The following is a 27,467-nucleotide window of genomic DNA, read 5'->3' on the forward strand; positions in this document are numbered from 1 at the left end:
CGAGGATCGACTCCCACCACGTGTGCAAGTGGGACAGCCTTGTGGGAAAGCCTCGTGGGAAAGCCTCGTGGGAAAGACTCAAGGGAAAACCATAGATCCTTTGATCCACGCGGCGGACTGCGTGACACTGCTGCCACCGCTCTGGAGGAAAGCGCAAGTGCATGCCCGCATTCGAGACGAGGACTGACTCCCCTGGGGAGACTCCAGAAGTACCCCAAGATCCATGTCAGCACTGGAGAGGAATCCTCAGGTTCCGGCCCCGACTCCACACAAGGTCTTAGGCCCCGGCATCGACGGGAGAGGAATCCCGAGAGGCCCCCGAGGAACTCGCATGGGGACTGGCCTTTCCTGAGGCCACCAGAGCGGGTCCCTGAGGTCCCCGTCGTAAGTCGAGAGCACCTGCCGCAACTCGAGAAAATCCAGGAGGTTTTGCCCTCCAGGCGAGATGAGGCCCATTTACGCTGAGGCTTCTCGAGGCCAATCACATCTAACCACTGGAACTTCCAAAGGGTCCTTCACACCATTGCTGCAACTCAAGAAGTTCCCCGACATACCCGTCTCCACTCGAGAGGAAGCACGTGGGGTCCGGCACACATCCAGGGGAGCCCCGTTTCCGCCTCCTAGCTCGAGATGAGGGATCCTTTCCCTGTTTCGTAGGGAAAGAATTCCCGGCGTTGCCGTTGCATCTCAAGAGGAGGCGCACTCCACAGGAAAGGCGAGAGGAACTCCAGGGTCGTGCCACCATTCCAAGAGTCCCCCAGATGTGTCAGTCCATTCCAGAGGAACCTGTTTTCCCTGCACTGCCTTGACGTTCAAGCCGAGGATCGACTCCCACCACGTGTGCACGTGGGACAGCCCTGTGGAAAAGCCTCGTGGGAAAGCCTCGTGGGAAAGAATCGAGGGAAAACCATAGATCCTTTGATCCACGCGGCGGACTGCGTGACACTGCTGCTACCGCTCTGGAGGAAAGCGCAAGTGCAAGCCCGCATTCGAGACGAGGACTGACTCCCCTGGGGAGACTCCAGAAGTACCCCAAGATCCATGTCCGCACTGGAGAGGAATCCTCAGGTTCCGGCCCCGACTCCACACAAGGTCTTAGGCCCCGTCATCGACGGGAGAGGAATCCCGAGTCGCCCCCGAGGAACTCGCATGGGGACTGGCCTTTCCTGAGGCCACCAGAGCGGGTCCCTGAGGTCCCCGTCGTAAGTCGAGAGCACCTGCCGCAACTCGAGAAAATCCAGGAGGTTTTGCCCTCCAGGCGAGATGAGGCCCATTTCCGCTGAGGCTTCTCGAGGCCAATCACATCTAACCACTGGAACTTCCAAAGGGTCCTTCACACCCTTGCTGCAACTCAAGAAGTTCCCCGACATACCCGTCTCCACTCGAGAGGAAGCACGTGGGGTCCCGCACACATCCAGGGGAGCCCCGTTTCCGCCTCTTAGCTCGAGATGAGGGATCCTTTCCCTGTTTCGTAGGGAAAGAATTCCCGGCGTTCCCGTCGCATCTCAAGAGGAGGCGCTCTCCTCAGGAAAGGAGAGAGGAACTCCAGGGTCGTGCCACCATTCCAAGAGTCCCCCAGATGTGTCAGTCCATTCCAGAGGAACCTGTTTTCCCTGCACTGCCTTGACGTTCAAGGCGAGGATCGACTCCCACCACGTGTGCACGTGGACAGCCCTGTGGGAAAGCCTCGTGGGAAAGCCTCGTGGGAAAGACTCGAGGGAAAACCATAGATCCTTTGATCCACAAGGCGGACTGCGTGACACTGCTGCTACCGCTCTGGAGGAAAGCGCAAGTGCATGCCCGCATTCGAGACGAGGACTGACTCACCTGGGGAGACTCCAAAAGTACCCCAAGATCCATGTCAGCACTGGAGAGGAATCCTCAGGTTCCGGCCCCGACTCCACACAAGGTCTTAGACCCCGGCATCGACGGGAGAGGAATCCCGAGAGGCCCCCGAGGTACTCGCATGGGGATTGGCCTTTCCTCAGGCCACCAGAGCGGATCCCTGAGGTCCCCGTCGTAAGTCGAGAGCACCTGCCGCAACTGGAGAAAATCCAGGAGGTTTTGCCCTCCAGGCGAGATGAGGCCCATTTCCGCTGAGGCTTCTCGAGGCCAATCACATCTAACCACTGGAACTTCCAAAGGGTCCTTCACACCATTACTGCAACTCAAGAAGTTCCCCGACATACCCGTCTCCACTCGATAGGAAGCACGTGGTGTCCCGCACACATCCAGGGGAGCCCCGTTTCCGCCTCCTAGCTCGAGATGAGGGATCCTTTCCCTGTTTCGTAGGGAAAGAATTCCCGGCGTTCCCGTCGCATCTCAAGAGGAGGCGCTCTCCACAGGAAAGGCGAGAGGAACTCCAGGGTCGTGCCACCATTCCAAGAGTCCCCCAGATGTGTCAGTCCATTCCAGAGGAACCTGTTTTCCCTGCACTGCCTTGACGTTCAAGCCGAGGATCGACTCCCACCACGTGTGCACGTGGGACAGCCCTGTGGGAAAGCCTCGTGGGAAAGCCTCGTGGGAAAGACTCGAGGGAAAACCATAGATCCTTTGATCCACGCGGCGGACTGCGTGACACTGCTGCTACCGCTCTGGAGGAAAGCGCAAGTGCATGCCCGCATTCGAGACGAGGACTGACTCCCCTGGGGAGACTCCAGAAGTACCCCAAGATCCATGTCAGCACTGGAGAGGAATCCTCAGGTTCCGGCCCCGACTCCACACAAGGTCTTAGGCCCCGGCATCGACGGGAGAGGAATCCCGAGAGGCCCCCGAGGAACTCCCATGGGGACTGGCCTTTCCTGAGGCCACCAGAGCGGGTCCCTGAGGTCCCCATCGTAAGTCGAGAGCACCTGCCGCAACTCGAGAAAATCCAGGAGGTTTTGACCTCCAGGCGAGATGAGGCCCATTTCCGCTGAGGCTTCTCGAGGCCAATCACATCTAACCACTGGAACTTCCAAAGGGTCCTTCACACCCTTGCTGCAACTCAAGAAGTTCCCCGACATGCCCGTCTCCACTCGAGAGGAAGCACGTGGTGTCCCGCACACATCCAGGGGAGCCCCGTTTCCGCCTCCTATCTCGAGATGAGGGATCCTTTCCCTGTTTCGTAGGGAAAGAATTCCCGGCGTTCCCGTCGCATCTCAAGAGGAGGCGCTCTCCACAGGAAAGGCGAGAGGAACTCCAGGGTCGTGCCACCATTCCAAGAGTCCCCCAGATGTGTCAGTCCATTCCAGAGGAACCTGTTTTCCCTGCACTGCCTTGACGTTCAAGCCGAGGATCGACTCCCACCACGTGTGCACGTTGGACAGCCCTGTGGGAAAGCCTCGTGGGAAAGCCTCGTGGGAAAGACTCGAGGGAAAACCATAGATCCTTTGATCCACGCGGCGGACTGCGTGACACGGCTGCTACCGCTCTGGAGGAAAGCGCAAGTGCATGCCCGCATTCGAGACGAGGACTGACTCCCCTGGGGAGACTCCAGAAGTACCCCAAGATCCATGTCAGCACTGGAGAGGAATCCTCAGGTTCCGGCCCCGACTCCACACAAGGTCTTAGGCCCCGGCATCGACGGGAGAGGAATCCCGAGAGGCCCCCGAGTAACTCGCATGGGGACTGGCCTTTCCTCAGGCCACCAGAGCGGGTCCCTGAGGTCCCCGTCGTAAGTCGAGAGCACCTGCCGCAACTCGAGAAAATCCAGGAGGTTTTGCCCTCCAGGCGAGATGAGGCCCATTTCCGCTGAGGCTTCTCGAGGCCAATCACATCTAACCACTGGAACTTCCAAAGGGTCCTTCACACCATTGCTGCAACTCAAGAAGTTCCCCGACATACCCGTCTCCACTCGAGAGGAAGCACGTGGGGTCCCGCACACATCCAGGGGAGCCCCGTTTCCGCCTCCTAGCTCGAGATGAGGGATCCTTTCCCTGTTTCGTAGGGAAAGAATTCCCGGAGTTCCCGTCGCATTTCAAGAGGAGGCGCTCTCCACAGGAAAGGCGAGAGGAACTCCAGGGTCGTGCCACCATTCCAAGAGTCCCCCAGATGTGTCAGTCCATTCCAGAGGAACCTGTTTTCCCTGCACTGCCTTGACGTTCAAGCCGAGGATCGACTCCCACCACGTGTGCACGTGGGACAGCCCTGTGGGAAAGCCTCGTGGGAAAGCCTCGTGGGAAAGACTCGAGGGAAAAACATAGATCCTTTGATCCACGCGGCGGACTGCGTGACACTGCTGCTACCGCTCTGGAGGAAAGCGCAAGTGCATGCCCGCATTCGAGACGAGGACTGACTCCCCTGGGGAGACTCCAGAAGTACCCCAAGATCCATGTCAGCACTGGAGAGGAATCCTCAGGTTCCGGCCCCGACTCCACACAAGGTCTTAGGCCCCGTCATCGACGGGAGAGGAATCCCGAGTCGCCCCCGAGGAACTCGCATGGGGACTGGCCTTTCCTGAGGCCACCAGAGCGGGTCCCTGGGGTCCCCGTCGTAAGTCGAGAGCACCTGCCGCAACTCGAGAAAATCCAGGAGGTTTTGCCCTCCAGGCGAGATGAGGCCCATTTCCGCTGAGGCTTCTCGAGGCCAATCACATCTAACCACTGGAACTTCCAAAGGGTCCTTCACACCATTGCTGCAACTCAAGAAGTTCCCCGACATACCCGTCTCCACTCGAGAGGAAGCACGTGGTGTCCCGCACACATCCAGGGGAGCCCCGTTTCCGCCTCCTAGCTCGAGATGAGGGATCCTTTCCCTGTTTCGTAGGGAAAGAATTCCCGGCGTTCCCGTCGCATCTCAAGAGGAGGCGCTCTCCACAGGAAAGGCGAGAGGAACTCCAGGGTCGTGCCACCATTCCAAGAGTCCCCCAGATGTGTCATTCCATTCCAGAGGAACCTGTTTTCGCTGCACTGCCTTGACGTTCAAGCCGAGGATCGACTCCCACCACGTGTGCACGTGGGACAGCCCTGTGGGAAAGCCTCGTGGGAAAGCCTCGTGGGAAAGACTCGAGGGAAAACCATAGATCCTTTGATCCACGCGGCGGACTGCGTGACACTGCTGCTACCGCTCTGGAGGAAAGCGCAAGTGCATGCCCGCATTTGAGACGAGGACTGACTCCCCTGGGGAGACTCCAGAAGTACCCCAAGATCCATGTCAGCACTGGAGAGGAATCCTCAGGTTCCGGCCCCGACTCCACAAAAGGTCTTAGGCCCCGGCATCGACGGGAGAGGAATCCCGAGAGGCCCCCGAGGAACTCGCATGGGGACTGGCCTTTCCTCAGGCCACCAGAGCGGGTCCCTGAGGTCCCCGTCGTAAGTCGAGAGCACCTACCGCAACTCGAGAAAATCCAGGAGGTTTTGCCCTCCAGGCGAGATGAGGCCCATTTCCGCTGAGGCTTCTCGAGGCCAATCACATCTAACCACTGGAACTTCCAAAGGGTCCTTCACACCATTGCTGCAACTCAAGAAGTTCCCCGACATACCCGTCTCCACTCGAGAGGAAGCACGTGGGGTCCCGCACACATCCAGGCGAGCCCCGTTTCCGCCTCCTAGCTCGAGATGAGGGATCCTTTCCCTGTTTCGTAGGGAAAGAATTCCCGGAGTTCCCGTCGCATCTCAAGAGGAGGCGCTCTCCACAGGAAAGGCGAGAGGAACTCCAGGGTCGTGCCACCATTCCAAGAGTCCCCCAGATGTGTCATTCCATTCCAGAGGAACCTGTTTTCCCTGCACTGCCTTGACGTTCAAGCCGAGGATCGACTCCCACCACGTGTGCACGTGGGACAGCCCTGTGGGAAAGCCTCGTGGGAAAGCCTCGTGGGAAAGACTCCAGGGAAAACCATAGATTCTTTGATCCACGCGGCGGACTGCGTGACACTGCTGCTACCGCTCTGGAGGAAAGCGCAAGTGCATGCCCGCATTCGAGACGAGGACTGACTCCCCTGGGGAGACTCCAGAAGTACCCCAAGATCCATGTCAGCACTGGAGAGGAATCCTCAGGTTCCGGCCCCGACTCCACACAAGGTCTTAGGCCCCGGCATCGACGGGAGAGGAATCCCGAGAGGCCCCCGAGGAACTCGCATGGGGACTGGCTTTCCTGAGGCCACCAGAGCGGGTCCCTGAGGTCCCCGTTGTAAGTCGAGAGCACCTGCCGCAACTCGAGAAAATCCAGGAGGTTTTGCCCTCCAGGCGAGATGAGGCCCATTTCCGCTGAGGCTTCTCGAGGCCAATCACGTCTAACCACTGGAACTTCCAAAGGTTCCTTCACACCATTGCTGCAACTCAAGAAGTTCCCCGACATACCCGTCTCCACTCGAGAGGAAGCACGTGGGGTCCCGCACACATCCAGGGGAGCCCCGTTTCCGCCTCCTAGCTCGAGATGAGGGATCCTTTCCCTGTTTCGTAGGGAAAGAATTCACGGCGTTGCCGTCGCATCTCAAGAGGAGGCGCTCTCCTCAGGAAAGGCGAGAGGAACTCCAGGGTCGTGACACCATTCCAAGAGTCCCCCAGTTGTGTCAGTCCATTCCAGAGGAACCTGTTTTCCCTGCACTGCCTTGACGTTCAAGCCGAGGATCGACTCCGACCACGTGTGCACGTGGGACAGCCCTGTGGGAAAGCCTCGTGGGAAAGCCTCGTGGGAAAGACTCGAGGGAAAACCATAGATCCTTTGATCCACGCGGCGGACTGCGTGACACTGCTGCTACCGCTCTGGAGGAAAGCGCAAGTGCATGCCCGCATTAGAGACGAGGACTGACTCCCCTGGGGAGACTCCAGAAGTACCCCAAGATCCATGTCAGCACTGGAGAGGAATCCTCAGGTTCCGGCCCCGACTCCACACAAGGTCTTAGGCCCCGGCATCGACGGGAGAGGAATCCCGAGAGGCCCCCGAGGTACTCGCATGGGGATTGGCCTTTCCTGAGGCCACCAGAGCGGGTCCCTGAGGTTCCCGTCGTAAGTCGAGAGCACCTGCCGCAACTCGAGAAAATCCAGGAGGTTGTGCCCTCCAGGCGAGATGAGGCCCATTTCCGCTGAGGCTTCTCGAGGACAATCACATCTAACCACTGGAACTTCCAAAGGGTCCTTCACACCATTGCTGCAACTCAAGAAGTTCCCCGACATACCCGTCTCCACTCGATAGGAAGCACGTGGTGTCCCGCACACATCCAGGGGAGCCCCGTTTCCGCCTCTTAGCTCGAGATGAGGGATCCTTTCCCTGTTTCGTAGGGAAAGAATTCCCGGCGTTCCCGTCGCATCTCAAGAGGAGGCGCTCTCCACAGGAAAGGCGAGAGGAACTCCAGGGTCGTGCCACCATTCCAAGAGTCCCCCAGATGTGTCAGTCCATTCCAGAGGAACCTGTTTTCCCTGCACTGCCTTGACGTTCAAGCCGAGGATCGACTCCCACCACGTGTGCACGTGGGACAGCCATGTGGGAAAGCCTCGTGGGAAAGCCTCGTGGGAAAGACTCGAGGGAAAACCATACATCCTTTGATCCACGCGGCGGACTGCGTGACACTGCTGCTACCGCTCTGGAGGAAAGCGCAAGTGCATGCCCGCATTCGAGACGAGGACTGACTCCCCTGGGGAGACTCCAGAAGTACCCCAAGATCCATGTCAGCACTGGAGAGGAATCCTCAGGTTCCGGCCCCGACTCCACACAAGGTCTTAGGCCCCGTCATCGACGGGAAAGGAATCCCGAGACGCCCCCGAGGAACTCGCATGGGGACTGGCCTTTCCTGAGGCCACCAGAGCGGGTCCCTGAGGTCCCCGTCGTAAGTCGAGAGCACCTGCCGCAACTCGAGAAAATCCAGGAGGTTTTGCCCTCCAGGCGAGATGAGGCCCATTTCCGCTGAGGCTTCTCGAGGCCAATCACATGTAACCACTGGAACTTCCAAAGGGTCCTTCACACCCTTGCTGCAACTCAAGAAGTTCCCCGACATACCCGTCTCCACTCGAGAGGAAGCACGTGGGGTCCCGCACACATCCAGGGGAGCCCCGTTTCTGCCTCCTAGCTCGAGATGAGGGATCCTTTCCCTGTTTCGTAGGGAAAGAATTCCCGGCGTTCCCGTCGCATCTCAAGAGGAGGCGCTCTCCACAGGAAAGGCGAGAGGAACTCCAGGGTCGTGCCACCATTCCAAGAGTCCCCCAGATGTGTCAGTCATTCCAGAGGAACCTGTTTTCCCTGCACTGCCTTGACATTCAAGCCGAGGATCGACTCCCACCACGTGTGCACGTGGACAGCCCTGTGGGAAAGCCTCGTGGGAAAGCCTCGTGGGAAAGACTCCAGGGAAAACCATACATCCTTTGATCCACGCGGCGGACTGCGTGACACTGCTGCTACCGCTCTGGAGGAAAGCGCAAGTGCATGCCCGCATTCGAGACGAGGACTGACTCCCCTGGGGAGACTCCAAAAGTACCCCAAGATCCATGTCAGCACTGGAGAGGAATCCTCAGGTTCCGGTCCCGACTCCACACAAGGTCTTAGGCCCCGGCATCGACGGGAGAGGAATCCCGAGAGGCCCCCGAGGAACTCGCATGGGGACTGGCCTTTCCTGAGGCCACCAGAGCGGGTCCCTGAGGTCCCCGTCGTAAGTCGAGAGCACCTGCCGCAACTCGAGTAAATCCAGGAGGTTTTGCCCTCCAGGCGAGATGAGGCCCATTTACGCTGAGGCTTCTCGAGGCCAATCACATCAAATCACTGGAACTTCCAAAGGGTCCTTCACACCATTGCTGCAACTCAAGAAGTTCCCCGACATACCCGTCTCCACTCGAGAGGAAGCACGTGGGGTCCCGCACACATCCAGGGGAGCCCCGTTTCCGCCTCCTAGCTCGAGATGAGGGATCCTTTCCCTGTTTCGTAGGGAAAGAATTCCCGGCGTTCCCGTCACATCTCAAGAGGAGGCGCTCTCCACAGGAAAGGCGAGAGGAACTCCAGGGTCGTGCCACCATTCCAAGAGTCCCCCAGATGTGTCATTCCATTCCAGAGGAACCTGTTTTCCCTGCACTGCCTTGACGTTCAAGCCGAGGATCGACTCCCACCACGTGTGCACGTGGGACAGCCCTGTGGGAAAGCCTCGTGGGAAAGCCTCGTGGGAAAGACTCCAGGGAAAACCATAGATCCTTTGATCCATGCGGCGGACTGCGTGACACTGCTGCTACCGCTCTGGAGGAAAGCGCAAGTGCATGCCCGCATTAGAGACGAGGACTGACTCCCCTGGGGAGACTCCAGAAGTACCCCAAGATCCATGTCAGCACTGGAGAGGAATCCTCAGGTTCCGGCCCCGACTCCACACAAGGTCTTAGGCCCCGGCATCGACGGGAGAGGAATCCCGAGAGGCCCCCGAGGAACTCGCATGGGGACTGGCTTTCCTGAGGCCACCAGAGCGGGTCCCTGAGGTCCCCGTTGTAAGTCGAGAGCACCTGCCGCAACTCGAGAAAATCCAGGAGGTTTTGCCCTCCAGGCGAGATGAGGCCCATTTCCGCTGAGGCTTCTCGAGGCCAATCACGTCTAACCACTGGAACTTCCAAAGGTTCCTTCACACCATTGCTGCAACTCAAGAAGTTCCCCGACATACCCGTCTCCACTCGAGAGGAAGCACGTGGGGTCCCGCACACATCCAGGGGAGCCCCGTTTCCGCCTCCTAGCTCGAGATGAGGGATCCTTTCCCTGTTTCGTAGGGAAAGAATTCCCGGCGTTGCCGTCGCATCTCAAGAGGAGGCGCTCTCCTCAGGAAAGGCGAGAGGAACTCCAGGGTCGTGACACCATTCCAAGAGTCCCCCAGATGTGTCAGTCCATTCCAGAGGAACCTGTTTTCCCTGCACTGCCTTGACGTTCAAGCCGAGGATCGACTCCGACCACGTGTGCACGTGGGACAGCCCTGTGGGAAAGCCTCGTGGGAAAGCCTCGTGGGAAAGACTCGAGGGAAAACCATAGATCCTTTGATCCACGCGGCGGACTGCGTGACACTGCTGCTACCGCTCTGGAGGAAAGCGCAAGTGCATGCCCGCATTCGAGACGAGGACTGACTCCCCTGGGGAGACTCCAGAAGTACCCCAAGATCCATGTCAGCACTGGAGAGGAATCCTCAGGTTCCGGCCCCGACTCCACACAAGGTCTTAGGCCCCGTCATCGACGGGAAAGGAATCCCGAGACGCCCCCGAGGAACTCGCATGGGGACTGGCCTTTCCTGAGGCCACCAGAGCGGGTCCCTGAGGTCCCCGTCGTAAGTCGAGAGCACCTGCCGCAACTCGAGAAAATCCAGGAGGTTTTGCCCTCCAGGCGAGATGAGGCCCATTTCCGCTGAGGCTTCTCGAGGCCAATCACATGTAACCACTGGAACTTCCAAAGGGTCCTTCACACCCTTGCTGCAACTCAAGAAGTTCCCCGACATACCCGTCTCCACTCGAGAGGAAGCACGTGGGGTCCCGCACACATCCAGGGGAGCCCCGTTTCCGCCTCCTAGCTCGAGATGAGGGATCCTTTCCCTGTTTCGTAGGGAAAGAATTCCCGGCGTTCCCGTCGCATCTCAAGAGGAGGCGCTCTCCACAGGAAAGGCGAGAGGAACTCCAGGGTCGTGCCACCATTCCAAGAGTCCCCCAGATGTGTCAGTCATTCCAGAGGAACCTGTTTTCCCTGCACTGCCTTGACATTCAAGCCGAGGATCGACTCCCACCACGTGTGCACGTGGACAGCCCTGTGGGAAAGCCTCGTGGGAAAGCCTCGTGGGAAAGACTCCAGGGAAAACCATACATCCTTTGATCCACGCGGCGGACTGCGTGACACTGCTGCTACCGCTCTGGAGGAAAGCGCAAGTGCATGCCCGCATTCGAGACGAGGACTGACTCCCCTGGGGAGACTCCAAAAGTACCCCAAGATCCATGTCAGCACTGGAGAGGAATCCTCAGGTTCCGGTCCTGACTCCACACAAGGTCTTAGGCCCCGGCATCGACGGGAGAGGAATCCCGAGAGGCCCCCGAGGAACTCGCATGGGGACTGGCCTTTCCTGAGGCCACCAGAGCGGGTCCCTGAGGTCCCCGTCGTAAGTCGAGAGCACCTGCCGCAACTCGAGAAAATCCAGGAGGTTTTGCCCTCCAGGCGAGATGAGGCCCATTTCCGCTGAGGCTTCTCGAGGCCAATCACATGTAACCACTGGAACTTCCAAAGGGTCCTTCACACCCTTGCTGCAACTCAAGAAGTTCCCCGACATACCCGTCTCCACTCGAGAGGAAGCACGTGGGGTCCCGCACACATCCAGGGGAGCCCCGTTTCCGCCTCCTAGCTCGAGATGAGGGATCCTTTCCCTGTTTCGTAGGGAAAGAATTCCCGGCGTTCCCGTCGCATCTCAAGAGGAGGCGCTCTCCACAGGAAAGGCGAGAGGAACTCCAGGGTCGTGCCACCATTCCAAGAGTCCCCCAGATGTGTCAGTCATTCCAGAGGAACCTGTTTTCCCTGCACTGCCTTGACATTCAAGCCGAGGATCGACTCCCACCACGTGTGCACGTGGACAGCCCTGTGGGAAAGCCTCGTGGGAAAGCCTCGTGGGAAAGACTCCAGGGAAAACCATACATCCTTTGATCCACGCGGCGGACTGCGTGACACTGCTGCTACCGCTCTGGAGGAAAGCGCAAGTGCATGCCCGCATTCGAGACGAGGACTGACTCCCCTGGGGAGACTCCAAAAGTACCCCAAGATCCATGTCAGCACTGGAGAGGAATCCTCAGGTTCCGGTCCTGACTCCACACAAGGTCTTAGGCCCCGGCATCGACGGGAGAGGAATCCCGAGAGGCCCCCGAGGAACTCGCATGGGGACTGGCCTTTCCTGAGGCCACCAGAGCGGGTCCCTGAGGTCCCCGTCGTACGTCGAGAGCACCTGCCGCAACTCGAGTAAATCCAGGAGGTTTTGCCCTCCAGGCGAGATGAGGCCCATTTACGCTGAGGCTTCTCGAGGCCAATCACATCAAATCACTGGAACTTCCAAAGGGTCCTTCACACCATTGCTGCAACTCAAGAAGTTCCCCGACATACCCGTCTCCACTCGAGAGGAAGCACGTGGGGTCCCGCACACATCCAGGGGAGCCCCGTTTCCGCCTCCTAGCTCGAGATGAGGGATCCTTTCCCTGTTTCGTAGGGAAAGAATTCCCGGCGTTCCCGTCACATCTCAAGAGGAGGCGCTCTCCACAGGAAAGGCGAGAGGAACTCCAGGGTCGTGCCACCATGCCAAGAGTCCCCCAGATGTGTCAGTCCATTCCAGAGGAACCTGTTTTCCCTGCACTGCCTTGACGTTCAAGCCGAGGATCGACTCCCACCACGTGTGCACGTGGGACAGCCCTGTGGGAAAGCCTCGTGGGAAAGCCTCGTGGGAAAGACTCGAGGGAAAACCATAGATCCTTTGATCCACGCGGCGGACTGCGTGACACTGCTGCTACCGCTCTGGAGGAAAGCGCAAGTGCATGCCCGCATTCGAGACGAGGACTGAACCCCTGGGGAGACTCCAGAAGTACCCCAAGATCCATGTCAGCACTGGAGAGGAATCCTCAGGTTCCGGCCCCGACTCCACACAAGGTCTTAGGCCCCGGCATCGACGGGAGAGGAATCCCGAGAGGCCCCCGAGGAACTCGCATGGGGACTGGCCTTTCCTGAGGCCACCAGAGCGGGTCCCTGAGGTCCCCGTCGTAAGTCCAGAGCACCTGCCGCAACTCGAGAAAATCAGGAGGTTTTGCCCTCCAGGCGAGATGAGGCCCATTTCCGCTGAGGCTTCTCGAGGCCAATCACATGTAACCACTGGAACTTCCAAAGGGTCCTTCACACCCTTGCTGCAACTCAAGAAGTTCCCCGACATACCCGTCTCCACTCGAGAGGAAGCACGTGAGGTCCCGCACACATCCAGGGGAGCCCCGTTTCCGCCTCCTAGCTCGAGATGAGGGATCCTTTCCCTGTTTCGTAGGGAAAGAATTCCCGGCGTTCCCGTCGCATCTCAAGAGGAGGCGCTCTCCACAGGAAAGGCGAGAGGAACTCCAGGGTCGTGCCACCATGCCAAGAGTCCCCCAGATGTGTCAGTCATTCCAGAGGCACCTGTTTTCCCTGCACTGCCTTGACATTCAAGCCGAGGATCGACTCCCACCACGTGTGCACGTGGGACAGCCCTGGGGGAAAGCCTCGTGGGAAAGCCTCGTGGGAAAGACTCGAGGGAAAACCATAGATCCTTTGATCCACGCGGCGGACTGCGTGACACTGCTGCTACCGCTCTGGAGGAAAGCGCAAGTGCATGCCCGCATTCGAGACGAGGACTGACTCCCCTGGGGAGACTCCAGAAGTACCCCAAGATCCATGTCAGCACTGGAGAGGAATCCTCAGGTTCCGGCCCCGACTCCACACAAGGTCTTAGGCCCCGTCATCGACGGGAGAGGAATCCCGAGACGCCCCCGAGGAACTCGCATGGGGACTGGCCTTTCCTGAGGCTACCAGAGCGGGTCCCTGCGGTCCCCGTCGTAAGTCGAGAGCACCTGCCGCAACTCGAGAAAATACAGGAGGTTTTGCCCTCCAGGCGAGATGAGGCCCATTTCCGCTGAGGCTTCTCGAGGCCAATCACATCTAACCACTGGAACTTCCAAAGGGTCCTTCACACCCTTGCTGCAACTCAAGAAGTTCCCCGACATACCCGTCTCCACTCGAGAGGAAGCACGTGGGGTCCCGCACACATCCAGGGGAGCCCCGTTTCCGCCTCCTAGCTCGAGATGAGGGATCCTTTCCCTGTTTCGTACGGAAAGAATTCCCGGCGTTGCCGTCGCATCTCAAGAGGAGGCGCTCTCCTCAGGAAAGGCGAGAGGAACTCCAGGGTCGTGACACCATTCCAAGAGTCCCCCAGATGTGTCAGTCCATTCCAGAGGAACCTGTTTTCCCTGCACTGCCTTGACGTTCAAGCCGAGGATCGACTCCGACCACGTGTGCACGTGGGACAGCCCTGTGGGAAAGCCTCGTGGGAAAGCCTCGTGGGAAAGACTCGAGGGAAAACCATAGATCCTTTGATCCACGCGGCGGACTGCGTGACACTGCTGCTACCGCTCTGGAGGAAAGCGCAAGTGCATGCCCGCATTAGAGACGAGGACTGACTCCCCTGGGGAGACTCCAGAAGTACCCCAAGATCCATGTCAGCACTGGAGAGGAATCCTCAGGTTCCGGCCCCGACTCCACACAAGGTCTTAGGCCCCGGCATCGACGGGAGAGGAATCCCGAGAGGCCCCCGAGGTACTCGCATGGGGATTGGCCTTTCCTGAGGCCACCAGAGCGGGTCCCTGAGGTTCCCGTCGTAAGTCGAGAGCACCTGCCGCAACTCGAGAAAATCCAGGAGGTTGTGCCCTCCAGGCGAGATGAGGCCCATTTCCGCTGAGGCTTCTCGAGGACAATCACATCTAACCACTGGAACTTCCAAAGGGTCCTTCACACCATTGCTGCAACTCAAGAAGTTCCCCGACATACCCGTCTCCACTCGAGAGGAAGCACGTGGGGTCCCGCACACATCCAGGGGAGCCCCGTTTCCGCCTCCTAGCTCGAGATGAGGGATCCTTTCCCTGTTTCGTAGGGAAAGAATTCCCGGCGTTCCCGTCTCATCTCAAGAGGAGGCGCTCTCCACAGGAAAGGCGAGAGGAACTCCAGGGTCGTGCCACCATTCCAAGAGTCCCCCAGATGTGTCAGTCATTCCAGAGGAACCTGTTTTCCCTGCACTGCCTTGACATTCAAGCCGAGGATCGACTCCCACCACGTGTGCACGTGGACAGCCCTGTGGGAAAGCCTCGTGGGAAAGCCTCGTGGGAAAGACTCCAGGGAAAACCATACATCCTTTGATCCACGCGGCGGACTGCGTGACACTGCTGCTACCGCTCTGGAGGAAAGCGCAAGTGCATGCCCGCATTCGAGACGAGGACTGACTCCCCTGGGGAGACTCCAAAAGTACCCCAAGATCCATGTCAGCACTGGAGAGGAATCCTCAGGTTCCGGTCCCGACTCCACACAAGGTCTTAGGCCCCGGCATCGACGGGAGAGGAATCCCGAGAGGCCCCCGAGGAACTCGCATGGGGACTGGCCTTTCCTGAGGCCACCAGAGCGGGTCCCTGAGGTCCCCGTCGTAAGTCGAGAGCACCTGCCGCAACTCGAGAAAATCCAGGAGGTTTTGCCCTCCAGGCGAGATGAGGCCCATTTCCGCTGAGGCTTCTCGAGGCCAATCACATCAAATCACTGGAACTTCCAAAGGGTCCTTCACACCATTGCTGCAACTCAAGAAGTTCCCCGACATACCCGTCTCCACTCGAGAGGAAGCACGTGGGGTCCCGCACACATCCAGGGGAGCCCCGTTTCCGCCTCCTAGCTCGAGATGAGGGATCCTTTCCCTGTTTCGTAGGGAAAGAATTCCCGGCGTTCCCGTCACATCTCAAGAGGAGGCGCTCTCCACAGGAAAGGCGAGAGGAACTCCAGGGTCGTGCCACCATTCCAAGAGTCCCCCAGATGTGTCAGTCCATTCCAGAGGAACCTGTTTTCCCTGCACTGCCTTGACGTTCAAGCCGAGGATCGACTCCCACCACGTGTGCACGTGGGACAGCCCTGTGGGAAAGCCTCGTGGGAAAGCCTCGTGGGAAAGACTCGAGGGAAAACCATAGATCCTTTGATCCACGCGGCGGACTGCGTGACACTGCTGCTACCGCTCTGGAGGAAAGCGCAAGTGCATGCCCGCATTCGAGACGAGGACTGAACCCCTGGGGAGACTCCAGAAGTACCCCAAGATCCATGTCAGCACTGGAGAGGAATCCTCAGGTTCCGGCCCCGACTCCACACAAGGTCTTAGGCCCCGGCATCGACGGGAGAGGAATCCCGAGAGGCCCCCGAGGAACTCGCATGGGGACTGGCCTTTCCTGAGGCCACCAGAGCGGGTCCCTGAGGTCCCCGTCGTAAGTCCAGAGCACCTGCCGCAACTCGAGAAAATCAGGAGGTTTTGCCCTCCAGGCGAGATGAGGCCCATTTCCGCTGAGGCTTCTCGAGGCCAATCACATGTAACCACTGGAACTTCCAAAGGGTCCTTCACACCCTTGCTGCAACTCAAGAAGTTCCGCGACATACCCGTCTCCACTCGAGAGGAAGCACGTGAGGTCCCGCACACATCCAGGGGAGCCCCGTTTCCGCCTCCTAGCTCGAGATGAGGGATCCTTTCCCTGTTTCGTAGGGAAAGAATTCCCGGCGTTCCCGTCGCATCTCAAGAGGAGGCGCTCTCCACAGGAAAGGCGAGAGGAACTCCAGGGTCGTGCCACCATGCCAAGAGTCCCCCAGATGTGTCAGTCATTCCAGAGGCACCTGTTTTCCCTGCACTGCCTTGACATTCAAGCCGAGGATCGACTCCCACCACGTGTGCACGTGGGACAGCCCTGGGGGAAAGCCTCGTGGGAAAGGCTCGTGGGAAAGACTCGAGGGAAAACCATAGATCCTTTGATCCACGCGGCGGACTGCGTGACACTGCTGCTACCGCTCTGGAGGAAAGCGCAAGTGCATGCCCGCATTCGAGACGAGGACTGACTCCCCTGGGGAGACTCCAGAAGTACCCCAAGATCCATGTCAGCACTGGAGAGGAATCCTCAGGTTCCGGCCCCGACTCCACACAAGGTCTTAGGCCCCGTCATCGACGGGAGAGGAATCCCGAGACGCCCCCGAGGAACTCGCATGGGGACTGGCCTTTCCTGAGGCTACCAGAGCGGGTCCCTGCGGTCCCCGTCGTAAGTCGAGAGCACCTGCCGCAACTCGAGAAAATACAGGAGGTTTTGCCCTCCAGGCGAGATGAGGCCCATTTCCGCTGAGGCTTCTCGAGGCCAATCACATCTAACCACTGGAACTTCCAAAGGGTCCTTCACACCCTTGCTGCAACTCAAGAAGTTCCCCGACATACCCGTCTCCACTCGAGAGGAAGCACGTGGGGTCCCGCACACATCCAGGGGAGCCCCGTTTCCGCCTCCTAGCTCGAGATGAGGGATCCTTTCCCTGTTTCGTAGGGAAAGAATTCCCGGCGTTGCCGTCGCATCTCAAGAGGAGGCGCTCTCCTCAGGAAAGGCGAGAGGAACTCCAGGGTCGTGACACCATTCCAAGAGTCCCCCAGATGTGTCAGTCCATTCCAGAGGAACCTGTTTTCCCTGCACTGCCTTGACGTTCAAGCCGAGGATCGACTCCCACCACGTGTGCACGTGGACAGACCTGTGGGAAAGCCTCGTGGGAAAGCCTCGTGGGAAAGACTCGAGGGAAAACCATACATCCTTTGATCCCCGCGGCGGACTGCGTGACACTGCTGCTACCGCTCTGGAGGAAAGCGCAAGTGCATGCCCGCATTCGAGACGAGGACTGACTCCCCTGGGGAGACTCCAAAAGTACCCCAAGATCCATGTCAGCACTGGAGAGGAATCCTCAGGTTCCGGCCCCGACTCCACACAAGGTCTTAGGCCCCGGCATCGACGGGAGAGGAATCCCGAGAGGCCCCCGAGGAACTCGCATGGGGACTGGCCTTTCCTGAGGCCACCAGAGCGGGTCCCTGAGGTCCCCGTCGTAAGTCGAGAGCACCTGCCGCAACTCGAGTAAATCCAGGAGGTTTTGCCCTCCAGGCGAGATGAGGCCCATTTACGCTGAGGCTTCTCGAGGCCAATCACATCAAATCACTGGAACTTCCAAAGGGTCCTTCACACCATTGCTGCAACTCAAGAAGTTCCCCGACATACCCGTCTCCACTCGAGAGGAAGCACGTGGGGTCCCGCACACATCCAGGGGAGCCCCGTTTCCGCCTCCTAGCTCGAGATGAGGGATCCTTTCCCTGTTTCGTAGGGAAAGAATTCCCGGCGTTCCCGTCACATCTCAAGAGGAGGCGCTCTCCACAGGAAAGGCGAGAGGAACTCCAGGGTCGTGCCACCATTCCAAGAGTCCCCCAGATGTGTCAGTCCATTCCAGAGGAACCTGTTTTCCCTGCACTGCCTTGACGTTCAAGCCGAGGATCGACTCCCACCACGTGTGCACGTGGGACAGCCCTGTGGGAAAGCCTCGTGGGAAAGCCTCGTGGGAAAGACTCGAGGGAAAACCATAGATCCTTTGATCCACGCGGCGGACTGCGTGACACTGCTGCTACCGCTCTGGAGGAAAGCGCAAGTGCATGCCCGCATTCGAGACGAGGACTGAACCCCTGGGGAGAATCCAGAAGTACCCCAAGATCCATGTCAGCACTGGAGAGGAATCCTCAGGTTCCGGCCCCGACTCCACACAAGGTCTTAGGCCCCGGCATCGACGGGAGAGGAATCCCGAGAGGCCCCCGAGGAACTCGCATGGGGACTGGCCTTTCCTGAGGCCACCAGAGCGGGTCCCTGAGGTCCCCGTCGTAAGTCCAGAGCACCTGCCGCAACTCGAGAAAATCAGGAGGTTTTGCCCTCCAGGCGAGATGAGGCCCATTTCCGCTGAGGCTTCTCGAGGCCAATCACATGTAACCACTGGAACTTCCAAAGGGTCCTTCACACCCTTGCTGCAACTCAAGAAGTTCCCCGACATACCCGTCTCCACTCGAGAGGAAGCACGTGAGGTCCCGCACACATCCAGGGGAGCCCCGTTTCCGCCTCCTAGCTCGAGATGAGGGATCCTTTCCCTGTTTCGTAGGGAAAGAATTCCCGGCGTTCCCGTCGCATCTCAAGAGGAGGCGCTCTCCACAGGAAAGGCGAGAGGAACTCCAGGGTCGTGCCACCATGCCAAGAGTCCCCCAGATGTGTCAGTCATTCCAGAGGCACCTGTTTTCCCTGCACTGCCTTGACATTCAAGCCGAGGATCGACTCCCACCACGTGTGCACGTGGGACAGCCCTGGGGGAAAGCCTCGTGGGAAAGCCTCGTGGGAAAGACTCGAGGGAAAACCATAGATCCTTTGATCCACGCGGCGGACTGCGTGACACTGCTGCTACCGCTCTGGAGGAAAGCGCAAGTGCATGCCCGCATTCGAGACGAGGACTGACTCCCCTGGGGAGACTCCAGAAGTACCCCAAGATCCATGTCAGCACTGGAGAGGAATCCTCAGGTTCCGGCCCCGACTCCACACAAGGTCTTAGGCCCCGTCATCGACGGGAGAGGAATCCCGAGACGCCCCCGAGGAACTCGCATGGGGACTGGCCTTTCCTGAGGCTACCAGAGCGGGTCCCTGCGGTCCCCGTCGTAAGTCGAGAGCACCTGCCGCAACTCGAGAAAATACAGGAGGTTTTGCCCTCCAGGTGAGATGAGGCCCATTTCCGCTGAGGCTTCTCGAGGCCAATCACATCTAACCACTGGAACTTCCAAAGGGTCCTTCACACCCTTGCTGCAACTCAAGAAGTTCCCCGACATACCCGTCTCCACTCGAGAGGAAGCACGTGGGGTCCCGCACACATCCAGGGGAGCCCCGTTTCCGCCTCCTAGCTCGAGATGAGGGATCCTTTCCCTGTTTCGTACGGAAAGAATTCCCGGCGTTGCCGTCGCATCTCAAGAGGAGGCGCTCTCCTCAGGAAAGGCGAGAGGAACTCCAGGGTCGTGACACCATTCCAAGAGTCCCCCAGATGTGTCAGTCCATTCCAGAGGAACCTGTTTTCCCTGCACTGCCTTGACGTTCAAGCCGAGGATCGACTCCGACCACGTGTGCACGTGGGACAGCCCTGTGGGAAAGCCTCGTGGGAAAGCCTCGTGGGAAAGACTCGAGGGAAAACCATAGATCCTTTGATCCACGCGGCGGACTGCGTGACACTGCTGCTACCGCTCTGGAGGAAAGCGCAAGTGCATGCCCGCATTAGAGACGAGGACTGACTCCCCTGGGGAGACTCCAGAAGTACCCCAAGATCCATGTCAGCACTGGAGAGGAATCCTCAGGTTCCGGCCCCGACTCCACACAAGGTCTTAGGCCCCGGCATCGACGGGAGAGGAATCCCGAGAGGCCCCCGAGGTACTCGCATGGGGATTGGCCTTTCCTGAGGCCACCAGAGCGGGTCCCTGAGGTTCCCGTCGTAAGTCGAGAGCACCTGCCGCAACTCGAGAAAATCCAGGAGGTTGTGCCCTCCAGGCGAGATGAGGCCCATTTCCGCTGAGGCTTCTCGAGGACAATCACATCTAACCACTGGAACTTCCAAAGGGTCCTTCACACCATTGCTGCAACTCAAGAAGTTCCCCGACATACCCGTCTCCACTCGAGAGGAAGCACGTGGGGTCCCGCACACATCCAGGGGAGCCCCGTTTCCGCCTCCTAGCTCGAGATGAGGGATCCTTTCCCTGTTTCGTAGGGAAAGAATTCCCGGCGTTCCCGTCTCATCTCAAGAGGAGGCGCTCTCCACAGGAAAGGCGAGAGGAACTCCAGGGTCGTGCCACCATTCCAAGAGTCCCCCAGATGTGTCAGTCATTCCAGAGGAACCTGTTTTCCCTGCACTGCCTTGACATTCAAGCCGAGGATCGACTCCCACCACGTGTGCACGTGGACAGCCCTGTGGGAAAGCCTCGTGGGAAAGCCTCGTGGGAAAGACTCCAGGGAAAACCATACATCCTTTGATCCACGCGGCGGACTGCGTGACACTGCTGCTACCGCTCTGGAGGAAAGCGCAAGTGCATGCCCGCATTCGAGACGAGGACTGACTCCCCTGGGGAGACTCCAAAAGTACCCCAAGATCCATGTCAGCACTGGAGAGGAATCCTCAGGTTCCGGTCCCGACTCCACACAAGGTCTTAGGCCCCGGCATCGACGGGAGAGGAATCCCGAGAGGCCCCCGAGGAACTCGCATGGGGACTGGCCTTTCCTGAGGCCACCAGAGCGGGTCCCTGAGGTCCCCGTCGTAAGTCGAGAGCACCTGCCGCAACTCGAGAAAATCCAGGAGGTTTTGCCCTCCAGGCGAGATGAGGCCCATTTACGCTGAGGCTTCTCGAGGCCAATCACATCAAATCACTGGAACTTCCAAAGGGTCCTTCACACCATTGCTGCAACTCAAGAAGTTCCCCGACATACCCGTCTCCACTCGAGAGGAAGCACGTGGGGTCCCGCACACATCCAGGGGAGCCCCGTTTCCGCCTCCTAGCTCGAGATGAGGGATCCTTTCCCTGTTTCGTAGGGAAAGAATTCCCGGCGTTCCCGTCACATCTCAAGAGGAGGCGCTCTCCACAGGAAAGGCGAGAGGAACTCCAGGGTCGTGCCACCATGCCAAGAGTCCCCCAGATGTGTCAGTCCATTCCAGAGGAACCTGTTTTCCCTGCACTGCCTTGACGTTCAAGCCGAGGATCGACTCCCACCACGTGTGCACGTGGGACAGCCCTGTGGGAAAGCCTCGTGGGAAAGCCTCGTGGGAAAGACTCGAGGGAAAACCATAGATCCTTTGATCCACGCGGCGGACTGCGTGACACTGCTGCTACCGCTCTGGAGGAAAGCGCAAGTGCATGCCCGCATTCGAGACGAGGACTGAACCCCTGGGGAGACTCCAGAAGTACCCCAAGATCCATGTCAGCACTGGAGAGGAATCCTCAGGTTCCGGCCCCGACTCCACACAAGGTCTTAGGCCCCGGCATCGACGGGAGAGGAATCCCGAGACGCCCCCGAGGAACTCGCATGGGGACTGGCCTTTCCTGAGGCTACCAGAGCGGGTCCCTGCGGTCCCCGTCGTAAGTCGAGAGCACCTGCCGCAACTCGAGAAAATACAGGAGGTTTTGCCCTCCAGGCGAGATGAGGCCCATTTCCGCTGAGGCTTCTCGAGGCCCATCACATCTAACCACTGGAACTTCCAAAGGGTCCTTCACACCCTTGCTGCAACTCAAGAAGTTCCCCGACATACCCGTCTCCACTCGAGAGGAAGCACGTGGGGTCCCGCACACATCCAGGGGAGCCCCGTTTCCGCCTCCTAGCTCGAGATGAGGGATCCTTTCCCTGTTTCGTAGGGAAAGAATTCCCGGCGTTGCCGTCGCATCTCAAGAGGAGGCGCTCTCCTCAGGAAAGGCGAGAGGAACTCCAGGGTCGTGACACCATTCCAAGAGTCCCCCAGATGTGTCAGTCCATTCCAGAGGAACCTGTTTTCCCTGCACTGCCTTGACGTTCAAGCCGAGGATCGACTCCCACCACGTGTGCACGTGGACAGACCTGTGGGAAAGCCTCGTGGGAAAGCCTCGTGGGAAAGACTCGAGGGAAAACCATACATCCTTTGATCCCCGCGGCGGACTGCGTGACACTGCTGCTACCGCTCTGGAGGAAAGCGCAAGTGCATGCCCGCATTCGAGACGAGGACTGACTCCCCTGGGGAGACTCCAAAAGTACCCCAAGATCCATGTCAGCACTGGAGAGGAATCCTCAGGTTCCGGCCCCGACTCCACACAAGGTCTTAGGCCCCGGCATCGACGGGAGAGGAATCCCGAGAGGCCCCCGAGGAACTCGCATGGGGACTGGCCTTTCCTGAGGCCACCAGAGCGGGTCCCTGAGGTCCCCGTCGTAAGTCGAGAGCACCTGCCGCAACTCGAGAAAATCCAGGAGGTTTTGCCCTCCAGGTGAGATGAGGCCCATTTCCGCTGAGGCTTCTCGAGGCCAATCACATCTAACCACTGGAACTTCCAAAGGGTCCTTCACACCATTGCTGCAACTCAAGAAGTTCCCCGACATACCCGTCTCCACTCGATAGGAAGCACGTGGTGTCCCGCACACATCCAGGGGAGCCCCGTTTCCGCCTCCTAGCTCGAGATGAGGGATCCTTTCCCTGTTTCGTAGGGAAAGAATTCCCGGCGTTCCCGTCGCATCTCAAGAGGAGGCGCTCTCCACAGGAAAGGCGAGAGGAACTCCAGGGTCGTGCCACCATTCCAAGAGTCCCCCAGATGTGTCAGTCCATTCCAGAGGAACCTGTTTTCCCTGACTGCCTTGACGTTCAAGCCGAGGATCGACTCCCACCACGTGTGCACGTGGGACAGCCCTGTGGGAAAGCCTCGTGGGAAAGCCTCGTGGGAAAGACTCGAGGGAAAACCATAGATCCTTTGATCCACACGGCGGACTGCGTGACACTGCTGCTACCGCTCTGGAGGAAAGTGCAAGTGCATGCCCGCATTCGAGACGAGGACTGACTCCCCTGGGGAGACTCCAGAAGTACCCCAAGATCCATGTCAGCACTGGAGAGGAATCCTCAGGTTCCGACCCCGACTCCACACAAGGTCTTAGGACCCGGCATCGACGGGAGAGGAATCCCGAGACGCCCCCGAGGAACTCGCATGGGGACTGGCCTTTCCTGAGGCCACCAGAGCGGGTCCCTGAGGTCCCCGTCGTAAGTCGAGAGCACCTGCCGCAACTCGAGAAAATCCAGGAGGTTTTGCCCTCCAGGCGAGATGAGGCCCATTTACGCTGAGGCTTCTCGAGGCCAATCACATCTAACCACTGGAACTTCCAAAGGGTCCTTCACACCCTTGCTGCAACTCAAGAAGTTCCCCGACATACCCGTCTCCACTCGAGAGGAAGCACGTGGGGTCCCGCACACATCCAGGGGAGCCCCGTTTCCGCCTCCTAGCTCGAGATGAGGGATCCTTTCCCTGTTTCGTAGGGAAAGAATTCCCGGCGTTGCCGTCGCATCTCAAGAGGAGGCGCTCTCCTCAGGAAAGGCGAGAGGAACTCCAGGGTCGTGACACCATTCCAAGAGTCCCCCAGATGTGTCAGTCCATTCCAGAGGAACCTGTTTTCCCTGCACTGCCTTGACGTTCAAGCCGAGGATCGACTCCCACCACGTGTGCACGTGGGACAGCCCTGTGGGAAAGCCTCGTGGGAAAGCCTCGTGGGAAAGACTCGAGGGAAAACCATAGATCCTTTGATCCACGCGGCGGACTGCGTGACACTGCTGCTACCGCTCTGGAGGAAAGCGCATGTGCATGCCCGCATTCGAGACGAGGACTGACTCCCCTGGGGAGACTCCAGAAGTACCCCAAGATCAATGTCAGCACTGGAGAGGAATCCTCAGGTTCCGGCCCCGACTCCACACAAGGTCTTAGACCCCGGCATCGACGGGAGAGGAATCCCGAGAGGCCCCCGAGGAACTCGCATGGGGACTGGCCTTTCCTGAGGCCACCAGAGCGGGTCCCTGGGGTCCCCGTCGTAAGTCGAGAGCACCTGCCGCAACTCGAGAAAATCCAGGAGGTTTTGCCCTCCAGGCGAGATGAGGCCCATTTACGCTGAGGCTTCTCGAGGCCAATCACATCTAACCACTGGAACTTCCAAAGGGTCCTTCACACCATTGCTGCAACTCAAGAAGTTCCCTGACATACCCGTCTCCACTCGATAGGAAGCACGTGGTGTCCCGCACACATCCAGGGGAGCCCCATTTCCGCCTCCTAGCTCGAGATGAGGGATCCTTTCCCTGTTTCGTAGGGAAAGAATTCCCGGCGTTCCGGTCGCATCTCAAGAGGAGGCGCTCTCCACAGGAAAGGCGAGAGGAACTCCAGGGTCGTGCCACCATTCCAAGAGTCCCCCAGATGTGCCAGTCCATTCCAGAGGAACCTGTTTTCCCTGCACTGCCTTGACGTTCAAGCCGAGGATCGACTCCCACCACGTGTGCACGTGGGACAGCCCTGTGGGAAAGCCTCGTGGGAAAGCCTCGTGGGAAAGACTCGAGGGAAAAGCATAGATCCTTTGATCCACGCGGCGGACTGCGTGACACTGCTGCTACCGCTCTGGAGGAAAGCGCAAGTGCATGCCCGCATTCGAGACGAGGACTGACTCCCCTGGGGAGACTCCAGAAGTACCCCAAGATCCATGTCAGCACTGGAGAGGAATCCTCAGGTTCCGGCCCCGACTCCACACAAGGTCTTAGGCCCCGGCATCGACGGGAGAGGAATCCCGAGACGCCCCCGAGGAACTCGCATGGGGACTGGCCTTTCCTGAGGCCACCAGAGCGGGTCCCTGAGGTCCCCGTCGTAAGTCGAGAGCACCTGCCGCAACTCGAGAAAATCCAGGAGGTTTTGCCCTCCAGGCGAGATGAGGCCCATTTACGCTGAGGCTTCTCGAGGCCAATCACATCTAACCACTGGAACTTCCAAAGGGTCCTTCACACCCTTGCTGCAACTCAAGAAGTTCCCCGACATACCCGTCTCCACTCGAGAGGAAGCACGTGGGGTCCCGCACACATCCAGGGGAGCCCCGTTTCCGCCTCCTAGCTCGAGATGAGGGATCCTTTCCCTGTTTCGTAGGGAAAGAATTCCCGGCGTTGCCGTCGCATCTCAAGAGGAGGCGCTCTCCTCAGGAAAGGCGAGAGGAACTCCAGGGTCGTGACACCATTCCAAGAGTCCCCCAGATGTGTCAGTCCATTCCAGAGGAACCTGTTTTCCCTGCACTGCCTTGACGTTCAAGAAGAGGATCGACTCCCACCACGTGTGCACGTGGGACAGCCCTGTGGGAAAGCCTCGTGGGAAAGCCTCGTGGGAAAGACTCGAGGGAAAACCATACATCCTTTGATCCACGCGGCGGACTGTGTGACACTGCTGCTACCGCTCTGGAGGAAAGCGCAAGTGCATGCCCGCATTCGAGACGAGGACTGACTCCCCTGGGGAGACTCCAGAAGTACCCCAAGATCCATGTCAGCACTGGAGAGGAATCCTCAGGTTCCGGCCCCGACTCCACACAAGGTCTTAGGCCCCGGCATCGACGGGAGAGGAATCCCGAGAGGCCCCCGAGGAACTCGCATGGGGACTGGCCTTTCCTGAGGCCACCAGAGCGGGTCCCTGAGGTCCCCGTCGTAAGTCGAGAGCACCTGCCGCAACTCGAGAAAATCCAGGAGGTTTTGCCCTCCAGGCGAGATGAGGCCCATTTACGCTGAGGCTTCTCGAGGCCAATCACGTCTAACCACTGGAACTTCCAAAGGGTCCTTCACACCCTTGCTGCAACTCAAGAAGTTCCCCGACATACCCGTCTCCACTCGAGAGGAAGCACGTGGGGTCCCGCACACATCCAGGGGAGCCCCGTTTCCGCCTCCTAGCTCGAGATGAGGGATCCTTTCCCTGTTTCGTAGGGAAAGAATTCCCGGCGTTGCCGTCGCATCTCAAGAGGAGGCGCTCTCCTCAGGAAAGGCGAGAGGAACTCCAGGGTCGTGACACCATTCCAAGAGTCCCCCAGATGTGTCAGTCCATTCCAGAGGAACCTGTTTTCCCTGCACTGCCTTGACGTTCAAGCCGAGGATCGACTCCCACCACGTGTGCACGTGGGACAGCCCTGTGGGAAAGCCTCGTGGGAAAGCCTCGTGGGAAAGACTCGAGGGAAAACCATACATCCTTTGATCCACGCGGCGGACTGTGTGACACTGCTGCTACCGCTCTGGAGGAAAGCGCAAGTGCATGCCCGCATTCGAGACGAGGACTGACTCCCCTGGGGAGACTCCAGAAATACCCCAAGATCCATGTCAGCACTGGAGAGGAATCCTCAGGTTCCGGCCCCGACTCCACACAAGGTCTTAGGCCCCGGCATCGACGGGAGAGGAATCCCGAGAGGCCCCCGAGGAACTCGCATGGGGACTGGCCTTTCCTGAGGCCAAAAGTGCGGGTCCCTGTGGTCCCCGTCGTAAGTCGAGAGCACCTGCCGCAACTCGAGAAAATCCAGGAGGTTTTGCCCTCCAGGCGAGATGAGGCCCATTTCCGCTGAGGCTTCTCGAGGCCAATCACGTCTAACCACTGCAACTTCCAAAGGGTCCTTCACACCATTGCTGCAACTCAAGAAGTTCCCCAACATACCCGTCTCCACTCGAGAGGATGCACGTGGGGTCCCGCACTCATCCAGGGGAGCCCCGTTTCCGCCTCCTAGCTCGAGATGAGGGATCCTTTCCCTGTTTCGTAGGGAAAGAATTCCCGGCGTTGCCGTCGCATCTCAAGAGGAGGCGCTCTCCTCAGGAAAGGCGAGAGGAACTCCAGGGTCGTGACACCATTCCAAGAGTCCCCCAGATGTGTCAGTCCATTCCAGAGGAACCTGTTTTCCCTGCACTGCCTTGACGTTCAAGCCGAGGATCGACTCCCACCACGTGTGCACGTGGGACAGCCCTGTGGGAAAGCCTCGTGGGAAAGCCTCGTGGGAAAGACTCGAGGGAAAACCATAGATCCTTTGATCCACGCAGCGGACTGCGTGACACTGCTGCTACCGCTCTGGAGGAAAGCGCATGTGCATGCCCGCATTCGAGACGAGGACTGACTCCCCTGGGGAGACTCCAGAAGTACCCCAAGATCCATGTCAGCACTGGAGAGGAATCCTCAGGTTCCGGCCCCGACTCCACACAAGGTCTTAGACCCCGGCATCGACGGGAGAGGAATCCCGAGAGGCCCCCGAGGAACTCGCATGGGGACTGGCCTTTCCTGAGGCCACCAGAGCGGGTCCCTGGGGTCCCCGTCGTAAGTCGAGAGCACCTGCCGCAACTCGAGAAAATCCAGGAGGTTTTGCCCTCCAGGCGTGATGACGCCCATTTCCGCTGAGGCTTCTCGAGGCCAATCACATCTAACCACTGGA

The sequence above is a fragment of the Ovis canadensis genome, chromosome 18 (assembly GCF_042477335.2).
Source record: "Ovis canadensis isolate MfBH-ARS-UI-01 breed Bighorn chromosome 18, ARS-UI_OviCan_v2, whole genome shotgun sequence".
Classification (NCBI taxonomy): Eukaryota; Metazoa; Chordata; class Mammalia; order Artiodactyla; family Bovidae; genus Ovis; species Ovis canadensis.